We start from the raw sequence: 11,408 nt of genomic DNA, 5'->3' as shown, positions 1-11,408 counted from the left end.
ATGCAAACAAAACATCAAGAAAGCGAACAAAATCTTTTAGAGCATGAACAAAATGTAACCAAACGCAGAGCAGAAGTGTTAGTCTTAGCTTGTCTATAGTCATGTGTTTAATCATAGGGAGGTGCAGAAGCCTTTGATAAACTTTGAAGAGTGAACAGACCATGGGATATGCAGTTTTCCACCCGTTATATTTTCAGCGCCGAGCTCAGGAACGTATTGTATTACACTAACATACAAAGTCGTTTCAGTTATCCCTGTATTTAATTTAATTCCAAACTGAGGCATATTTTCTGACTTCCACGAATCCCAAAAGTCCACAGTCCTCAAATTTATATCAGCGTCACGAGCACGTCAACTTCCCACACCCCACCACCACCACGCACCTACCTTTCTGTATTTCTCCCAAATGCTCCAATCGAACCCCACCACTTCCACTGGCAGCTCCTTCCAATTCGTTCCAACCTCAGTGTGAAGTAGTTTCCCCTCGGTTTTACCTTTAACACTGAGCCGAACATCGTCCAAAATTATTGACAGAGGTGCTTTCATCTATCATATATTTTCCTGTCATAATCGTGTAAACCTCTGTAACATATCGCTTCAACTTTCGAAGTTCTGGGGAACAAAGTCCTGGCCTATTAAACCTTACTCTATTATTCAGGTCCGCTAGTCCTGCCAAAAGCCTTGTAAATGTTCCCTGCACTACTCCAATCTTGTTGATATCTCCACCGTACGTAGGTGACCAGACCTGCACAAAAAATCCAAATTGCGACTCACCAATATCTTATACACTTTAACACTTTAAAGCTGATTGCCTTCGCCCTCGTTCTCCTACCTTAATTTTGTACAGCTCTGTGAAATCTCCCCTGATGTGCTGCACTCCAAGGGCTTAACTTCAAATCTATTTAACGCAACCCTGAAATCGCCGAATCAGCCTTCTAAATTCCCTTGGTCCCCTTTCAATCATATTGATATTTTTACCTGTAGGTAGGTGGCCATATCTACACAAATACAAATTAGTCGCCACTTAAAATTTCCACTCCTGTGCTCAGTACTTTTCAATCCCTTTCGGATCTATGCCTGGATGACCAGGGTGCTCTTCACACTCGCTGATCTTTTCCTCTAAACATAGCCATTGCGATTCCCTTTCACCTTGACCGCTAGGGCAACATCATGCCTCCTTTTAACTCTCCTAATTTCTTTCTCTGTCCTGAAGGTCATCTGTTATCCAGTCACCTCATTTGATCCTACCTGCCCTTACCTGGTAGGCGTCTCCTTCTTTCCCGTTATATCAGTTTAATATCCTTCGATCACCCTGCTTATTATTACAACACGGGTTCAGTTCCCTCAATATATCCCTCAGGAATTCCGTTCCCTCACCCCTTGTCAGAAACCCACCTCCCCTAAAGCACGGTTGCCAGATCCCTTCCGGTGCTGTCGGACGTGACCTTGCTCCAAATTAGAATCTTAACCCGGCGACCGGTCGAATGTTGCTCCATAATTATCTAGAAAGTAATGAATCACTACAACCGAGATGTTCCTCTCAGGTGGGTCTGAGAGATGGGCTTCGCGGTCTTTTGTCGGCGAGAGATGAAGAGAGAAGACGCGGGTGGAGAGAGATCGTACCCCGCCGGACGGAGTGGACGGGGAGCGAGGGTCCGAGGGTTGGCGACGCTCGGAGGAGGTTGACAGGGAGCATCAACGTGCACGTTGGACTGTTAGCTTCCCTTGGGGAAGAAGGGGAGGGGAAAATTGATAGGACAGTGGAGAAAATCTAAACTTGTCGGAGCCCTTTGGACAGAGGTGGGATGTAAACTGTGAGGAGGCTTTTCAGTCGCTGAATGAGTTGATCACCCAGGCGCCGATGCCGGCTTTTGTGGACCCCTGATTGGTGTATGTGCTGCACACAGATGCCAGCAGAAAGGGTTTGATGGCGTCCTGTATCAGGATCAGGGCACTGGGTTGAGTCCAGTGGCATTTGTCAGCCGCGGTTTGTCACCCTGTGAGAGAAACGATCTCACGCACAAGTTGGTATTCCTGGCGTTGAAATGAGCGATGCTGGATAAGCTGAGTGACTAACTCTACGGGGTCAAGTTTGAGGTGAGGATGGAAAACCACCCCCTGACTTATACCCTGACCTAGGCAGAAATGGCTGCCACAGAACATCGGTGGTTGGCAGCGTTGTCTGCCTATGATTTCAGACTGATGTATAAAGCTTTCAACTTTGGATAATCTGTCCTTTCCTAACGATGATTGGGAACAATCCATAGACCTAACACGTTAATAAGGCGCTCTGAAGTTAGTAAAAGTTATCTGAGAGCTCAAATCTCTTCGGGTGCCCAAACTTTTGCATGGTGCTGCTTTCAATTATTTATCCACGCTAAAATTGTACAAAACAAAAATAATACACTATTCCTGCTTAAATTGGTGAAAGGAATGTTTCATCTTTAACTCTATGGCTTTTGGAGATCAGTTCATCTTCTGCTCGTTTAACTAATTACAGTAACATAAATTTTGACAAGAGCTGCCCAAATTTTGCATGCCACTGTATAGGATATGTGTGTGTACATTGCACTTTTGCACTTACATGTATGTCTCCCCGAATCATTGATTCTGAAATAGTCAAATTGGTTATGATCCCGACCATTTGGGTGAGCGCCATGTCAGTTTGTGAATTTTGTCGTATGGAAAGAGTGTCTTTCTAAAGACCAGAATGCTCGTGGTACAGAATTCCACCAGTCTTTCACCATCGTTATTCATCGTTCCACATCCATGCGTGTCCATGACCCCAGTGAAATGTGAGTTTCCATCTCCCAGCTTATCGTTGTTGGTGACGATGATTACGTCATAGCATGGTGTTAACTCTACCTCCCATTGCGGCTGCGCGTGGAAGAAGTCCTGTTGTTCAATGTCGCTATCACTGGTTGAAGCATATCGCTGGATTGCCGCCGTGTTAATTAGCTTTCCTTTCAGTCTGCTGTTGATCAGCTTCCACTCCGCCAAGCACTTCTCGATGCCTCTTCAAAATGGCAGCTACGCCACCATGCTGTTGAACATAGTTCATTTCTGATGACAAACCTGTTTGACCGGTTACTGCATTTAGTATGGCAGATCTGTAAATCTGTTTTCCTTGATACCCAGTGTACATAATTTGTAACGACGCATTTCTGCAGTTCTTTGTGCCAGCCTGCCAGATAGATATGGCCCGTAATTTCTGAAAGGGAGCGGGAGGAAACAAATGCGACGTGGCGATGTTCAGGGCATCCTCCATCGTGCCAAGATCTTCCACTCTGTTTTCACTACTGTCAGCCTTGACAGTATGTCCCGCGTAAAGACTCAGGATTGCTGTCGCGGACAGATAGAGAATAATTCTTCATTTTTGTTTCTGTAACCATTTGCTGACGAGTCTTGTTTGTTAGCCCTGAACTGAAACGTCGAACCCGGAGGGCCGATGAGCCATTCCTGGTCTGGCCTCGACCCTTTGCCCTGCTTGGCATGGGCGACCCTACCAAGAGTCAAAACACAAGGCCTTGAACCCAGCCAATAAAGCTCTCCGGTCACTGAGGGACATGAGCCCCCGAACCCGACTACAAAGTTGTGATCCTCTTGGAGGTGCAGAAACACAAGCGCTTACCTAACTACCGAACAGAATCCAAGGAGATCAATAAAAAGAATTTGATGAAATGGTCCGCGCATGTTCACTTTACACCTAGTAGCCACTTTAATAGCTGCACACTTTTATACGTATATTAATGCATTCAGTCACGTGGCTGGAGACGAATGCATGAAAACGTGCAGACATGTTCAAGAGGATCGGTTATCCTACAGACAAAAAAAAAAGAGAACAAAAATAAAAATCCCCTGAGCGTCAGGTCTGCGCGGGAAACAGCTTGTTAATGGTAGAGATCAGAGGAGAATAGCCGGACTGGTTCAAACTGACTGGAAAGCGGCAGAAACTCAAGTAACCAGTCATTATAACAATGGCGTGCAGAAGAGCATCTTTGAACGCACAGCATGTCGAACTTTATTTTCGCTCATTATTTCAAATGTGCTGGTTTCTCCTTCGTGGGAAAGAGATGCAGGTTCGTTCGGCTGCATTCGTGTATAGTTGAAAAGTAATTCTACTTGTTTCGATTTGACTTAGATTTTTGGATTTGAAGTGGATGGGCTATAACAGCAGAAGTCCAGGGACATACGCACAGTCGCCACTTTATTAGGTTACACGAGATGTCCATAATGTGACTATTGTATGTACATTGCTTTAAAAACAAGTTAAGTAAATATACATATTCTTCTTTCCAAAGCGAGTATCAAAGACATACTATTTTTCGTCACTTGAAAGGAAAACTTTTCGGTATACGTGAAGGCGTAGTTTTTGTTTCCTCCCTCCACAATTGTGAAGCCTTTCTCTAATTTCAGCCACAGTCCTCGGAAGAAGACTATCGACTACAAGTTAATCGTCCACTCGCTGCTGAACATTGAACGAAGCGCTGTGAATAAACTGAGATAGCAAAACTCCCTCTGGGCATTTCAGGAAGGTCAAGAAAGAAAGAAAGAAAGAAAGAAAGAAAGAAAGAAAGAAAGAAAGAAAGAAAGAAAGAAAGAAAGAAAGAAAGAAAGAAAGAAAGAAAGAAAGGAAGGAAGAAAGAAAGAAAGAAAGGAAGAAAGAAAGAAAGAAAGAAAGAAAGGAAGAAAGAAAGGAAGATAGAAAGAAAGAAAGAAAGGAAGAAAGAAAGAAAGGAAGAAAGAAAGGAAGAAAGAAAGACAGAAAGTGGCAGAGAAAGGAAGAAAAGAAAGAACGAAATCAAAATTGGGAAAAAAAGGACAATCTCCTTCAGGCAATCGTGCCGTGATCTCAGAATCGGCAGGAAGCCCGGCCAGGCACACCCTACCTCTCCAATCTCGCAAAATCGGTTTTTGAAGGAAATACCGACAGATACCCCAAGGTGTTCAAATGACTTTATTTTTCTGCAGGTAATGCAGAGGCTTCGAAATCTCTTCTAACTCCCTTATATCTGGATAACTCGGCGCGTTGTTAAGGCGTTGGACTAGTGATCAGAAGGTCGCGAGTTCGAGCCTCAGTCGAGGTAGTGTTTTATGTGCTTGACACTTGAGCAAGGCACTTAACCACACACCGACCCTGCACCTTTATAGCCCTGAGGTGGCGGTTGGTGCTGTTTGGACAGAACAGGACAGGACTTGACAACACTCGTCAGCAATCTCTGGCTCCATCAAGGTTCCCCGCTCGACCTGGCTATTTGCCGTTCTTGCGGTTCCCGTCACGCTGTTTTCTGTAAGAAGAAAGTTAAAACACGACAAAATGCAAGATAAGAAAATCTGTGCGACAATGACTTGTTGTTTAGCTTGTTCGAATAGAATCAATAGCAGTAGCACGGGACTGGTTTCCTCATCAGCAGTAGTAGGCGTCCGTGGCCTCTAAATAAATAACAATCCCTGATCTCGAGGGTCAAATGCTGAGGGGAAACCTGAAAGAAATTTACAAAATGATGAGGCTCTTAGAGTCGACAAGGGGGACAGTTTATGTCGTAGGGTCGAAATACTTGGTTTTGAGCTGAGAAGGTGATTTTAAAAAATGCATGTGCTGTTGTTGTCTTCCTCTCTCACTATCACACAGAGTGCGACTGGAAAACGGTGTGCAGTGTCGCCAGCAAGCAGAGACGATGGTCACAGTCAATATGCATTAAGGAAGACGCGTTGAATATAGGGGTGGGTGGATGTGTCTCATGTGCAAACACTTCGGATTAGTGTCAGATTGCACCGTTCTGGACAGATACTCTACGCTGAATGCACTGTCTCTGTACTAAACTATTTTACGCCCCAGTGATCGAAGGGCAAGTCAGCTTCATAATGTGTACACAAATTATAGAGACATGTGTGAGCGCTGACTTCAACAAATTCATGCTGTGTTCATGATGTTTCACCAGATCGTTAAATTAAGCTGTTCTCTCTTCATGAATTCCAAGACTGATTTCCCCAAGTGATACCCAACGTAGAGATATGTAAGCAAATGCAGGCTGTTGTAATTGCCGCCGATTTCATTTTCCCTGGAGTGACCTGATGCCTGTATAAAGAGGGACAATTTACAAACCCAGGTAAAGCTGGTGGAGGACGCGGCACGCAGACAATTCGTAGTATCTTCTCATGAAATGGAGCGACCAGTGATTCTGCAAATAAAGGACATTTACTACCCCGTCCTCGCAACATTCTCCATTCCAGGTAGGCAGTTTCCATCGGGTAATTCTGAAGACAGTTTCATCATGCTGTATCGTGCTGTACAACAAGTATATTGTCATCGCGCTGGAACCTCGAACCACGGGACAGTTATACGGCTGCTTCGGTAGTTTATTTATTCGTGGTTAGTTCGATCGTGCTCCGAAACTTATGATTTTTTTTTACATCAGCTTTAAGGAGGATTTGGCTGGGGAGAGATTACACGAACTTGGGCTGTTATCTCAGTGAAGTCACACATCACAGGGCAAAGCCATACCCATCCACGGGAAACGAAGCCATACCCAAGAATGCAGCGCACGAAATCAAGGACCCCAACATCCGAGCCATAGTCCCGCCTCGCTGCTACCAACGGGGAGGAGTTATAGGAGCCTTAGAGCTCACAGCAGCAGGTCCAGGAACAGTTTTACCCTTCAGGAATCAGGCAGCGACCGGAATCAAGGATCCCAACGTCTATCTATCTATCGATCTATCTTACTATCTGTTTACCTATTCTGTCTGTCTATTTATCTATCTATCTACCTATCTATTTCATCTCTCTGTCTATCTATCCTATCTATGCTCGCTTGATATTTGATTACTATTTTTCTTTGCTGATAGTCTTCTTTGCACATTGTGTTTTTTTTATCAGTTTCTGAGTGTAGTTTTCACAGATTCCGCTTTTTTTTCCTGTAGTTGGGTAAATCTCAGGGTAGTATATGGTGAACTATACGTACTTTGATAATGAAATTATTTTCAAATGTAAAGTTGGTAGTTAAGTGGATTCCAGATGTAAGTTTTAAGAAAATGCATAAGGAAGTCATTTATAGAAAAACTGTTTGTAACAGGATATTAGCTTCCAACAGCAGAGGGCAGATTTTATGGTGAGAGGGAGACGCGAGAAATCTTCTGCAACGAGGGGTACACGGCGAGAATGATCTGCCAAAAACAACTACCGAAGCAGGGATCATGGTGCCGTTTGAAATGATTTACGAACAGCATTTGGATATGTAGAGAAATCATGAATCTAGTACAATTAGAAAGATTTAGTTAACTTTCGTGTAATTCTCGGCATTGACATCGGGGGGTTAAAGTCCGGCACCAGAAAAGCGTGATTTGGTGTTTCATGCCATACGGTGTTTGGAGATTTTCATGGTTTAGCAGCTTTGCTCTCGTTTCATCTTTTAAAGTCGTACAGAGAAACAGCGCCGAACACGAGTTTCTAATCAAGCTGTGATTACGGATATTACTCATTCAAACTGACCCTGCCTATGATCGTTCCGTCCTTCCCAGAGGCCTGTCAATTTATGCGATATTCAAGCACACCCCACGTACAGGGAAATTTGCATCTGTGATTTAAATCAAAAACCGGCCGATTTTGAGGTACGGGGGAAATCAGATAAACTGATGATAGTTTCTCGGTTATAGAAACAACGCAAGTTTTTTTAAGCGACAGCACTGGAGGTCAAGATGAACCGCGAGGCTCCTGACCCTGTGACGCAGGCGCGCCACTGCCGGGACACATTGCATTCAGAACTGTTGAGAAATATGTTACTTTCATGCCTACATTAGAGTAGCTCCTTGAGTCAATGCTGTACTCTTGATGATTTCGAAAGGAAATGTACTTATATGTGCGTACAGTCTCCTCTCTGTGTTTTAATCCTTAAATTTGTAATCCCTTGCCTATCTATTATCTTCATTCCGACAGCCAACTTGCTGACAATCGTGATTCTCTCCAGAGAAGACTGCGGCCTTTCCAGATGTATAAATCGCTATATGGTAGCCATGGCAACAGGGGACCTCTTGGTGGTGATCGTTCACGTGATAGTGGCTCGCATCCTTAGGTACCACCTAGCACATTCTTTCCTGTCCTACACATTGGCTTGCAAGCTCATTCTGTATCTCCAGGGAGTCGTGATTGATTTATCAGTGTGGCTCACTGTCTCATTCACACTGGACAGGTGTGTTGCCTTATGTTTTGACAAGATTAAGGAGAGGTACTGCACGGTGCGATGTGCGGGTAGAGTTATTACATTCCTCACTGCCATTCTATGCTTAGAGAACGTCCCCCTGTGGTTCGCCTATCAACCTGAACGGAAATCTAACAATATTCATTGGGGTTGCAGTCTCAACCTGGAATTCTATTCATCGCCTGTAGGTGTCGCCTTCTCTATATCGGAGGGCATTTTAATCCCGTGGCTTCCGTTTCTTTTGATATTACTGTGCAATGGTCTGACAGTAAGACGCATTTACGTAGCCAACGTCGCCCGTCGGCGGCTGCGGAATCGGGACAAACCGAATCAAAGGGATCCGGAGATGGTAAATCGAAGAAATTCCATCATTTTACTCCTTACCATCTCCATCAGTTTTATCTGCCTGTGGTTCACAGCGACCGTGAGTTTCTTTATTACGAAGTTGAGATCAATAGCAGATTACGGGTATGATTATACAGCACCTGGGTACATTGCGACCGAGACAGGTTACCTGCTCATGTATCTAAGCTGCTGCACAAACACGTGCATTTACACCGCGACCCAAACTAAATTCAGGAGAGAACTCGTTAGGGTCTTGAAATCGCCTTGGACGTGTATAATTTCATTCATTAAGAAAAGATAAGTGCTGACAGAAAGTTCGTTCTTCTGTTGAAATTGGAAATGAGGGGTAGTACGTATTCGTTGGTCGGAAGCTTCTGCTCTTCGATCGTGTTATGTTACTCGATTATACGTGTGAAAGCAACGATTGCAAGATTTTTTTTAGAAAATAGACGTTCCAGTTGAAATCTTAAATAAAATTGCACCTATTGTTGAGGGCATTGTTCCCTTATTCAAAAGAGTGGTGGAGAGACATACGCCTTCCTCCCATAACGCAACAGAGTTACTCCAGGATCAAATTGCAAAGCACAGCCACATACAGCACAATGCGCATACGCCACTTTGGATTGAATTGACTTTATTTCTTACATCCTTCACATACAGGAGGAGTAAAAATCTTTACGTTATGTCTCCATCTAAATGTGCAATGTACAATCATAACAATTTAGAGTCATTTACAATTAATAGAACAGTCAATGTAACATAGAAATGCAATCAAATCAGCGTGGAATTTTCAGTCTGATCACCCGGTGAAAGAAGCTGTCCCGCAACCTGTTGGTCCTGGCTTTTATGCTGCGGTACCGTTTCCCGGATGGTGGCAGCTGGAACAGTTTGAGGTTGGGGTGACTCGGTTCCCCAATGATCCTTCAGGCCCTTTTTACACCCCTGTCTCTGTAAATGTCCTGAATAGTGGGAAGTTCACATCTACAGATGCGCTGAGCTGTCCGTACCACTCTCTGCAGAGTCCTGCGATTGAGGGAAGTACAGTTCCCATGCCAGGCAGTGATGCATCTTGTCTGGATAATCGTAGTAGTGCTCCTGTAGAAAGTTCTGAGGATTTGGGGGCCCATACCAAACTTCCTCCACCGTCTGAGGTGAAAGAGGCGCAGTTTTGCCTTTTTCACCACACAGCAGGTGTGTATGGACCACGTGAGTTCCTCGGTAATGTTATCGCGGACGACGAGGAACTTAAAGTTGTTCCCCCTCTCAACCCCAGATCCATTTATGTCAATAGCAGTTAGCTTGAATGCATGTAAAACAGCAAGAAAACAAACAAGATCTTTTAGAATTGAAACGAAATATTACCAAACGTAGAGCAGAAGTGTTAATTTTAGCTCGTCTACTGTCATCCGTTTAAACATAAGGAGGTGCAGAAGTCTTTGATAAACTTTGAAGAGAAAACGGACGACGGGATATGCACTTTTCCACCCGTCATATTGTCAGCGCCGAGCTCAGGAACGCATTGTATTACACTGACATACAAAGTTGAGTTAGATATTCTTGTATTTAATGTAATTCCAATTTGCGACGTAATTTCTTAATTCCACGAATCACAAAATGCCCGCAGTCTTCTCATTCCTATACGCGTCACGAACACGTCAACTTCATTTTTTTTTCTGGGTAGTTTTTATTCAGTCCGGTATTCAGCCGGCCAAACCTCACGAATCGCAGACACGATCAGATCTGTAAAGAGTCTGTAACTGTGCGTGTCATGGAGACATAGAGAACTATAGCACAGCAACAAACCCTTCTGCCCATCGAGCCCAGGCCAGAAAGTTATTCTACCTCTTCCGCAAATGGACGCGCATCTGGACGATAGCCTGCCATAGCAATAGACACACCACCACGCACGTATCTCTCTGTATTTCTCTAAAATGCTCAAATCGAGCCCCACCACTTCCACTGGCAGCCCGTTCCACCTTCGTTCCAACCTCAGTGTGAAGTCGTTCTCCTCGTTTTTTCCTTTCACCTGATCCGAACCTCGCCCAAAATTATTGACACAGTTGCTTTCATCTATCCTATGTTTTCCTGTCATAATCGTGTAAACCTCTATTAAAGATCGCTTCACCATTCGAAAATTCTGGGTAAAAAAAAGTCCTGGCCTATTTAACCTTACTCTGTTATGCCGTCCTCAAGTCCTGCCAGAAGCCTTTTAAATGTTCCGTGCACTACTCTAATCTTGTTGATAATCTCCACTGTACGTAGATGACCAGACCTGCACAAGAAATCCAAATTGGGACTCACCAATATCTTATATACATTAACAAATCATGCCAACTTCTGCACTGAATTTCAATCGCTGTTATAAGGTAAGCCTACAGTATGTACATACGGCCGGATCTGATCATTGTGATTTATAGGATTTGTTTTACCCATAGGGTGATAGTGGCATAAAGACATAAAAGACTATAGAACAGAAACCGGGGCTTCGCCGCCTCTCTCCGTGACAGCTATTAAGCCGCCTCGTCCACTCTACCTGCTCCCGGGCCACAGTTCTCCATACTCCTCCCATTCATGCGTTTGTCCAAATTTCTCTGAACCGTTTAAATCGTACCCACAACCCTCACTTCAACTGGCAGCTTGTTCCACACTGGCATCAGTCTTTATGTGAAGTCGACACCCCCGCCAGGTATTACTTTGTACACGTGACCTGACCCCCCTCCCCAGTTCCAGTGCCACCTGAACTCATGACTGCCTTCACCCTCGTTTACCTGTCTCAATTTTGCATCCCCTTTCAATCATATGTGTGTGTATGTGTATTATTTTTACCTGTCGGTAGGTGGCGATATCTGCACGAATGCAAATTAGGCA

The sequence above is a fragment of the Hemitrygon akajei genome, unplaced genomic scaffold (assembly GCF_048418815.1).
Source record: "Hemitrygon akajei unplaced genomic scaffold, sHemAka1.3 Scf000091, whole genome shotgun sequence".
NCBI classification, from domain to species: Eukaryota; Metazoa; Chordata; class Chondrichthyes; order Myliobatiformes; family Dasyatidae; genus Hemitrygon; species Hemitrygon akajei.
The sequence above is the reverse complement of the archived record's forward strand: the minus strand, read 5'-3'. Positions refer to the sequence as shown.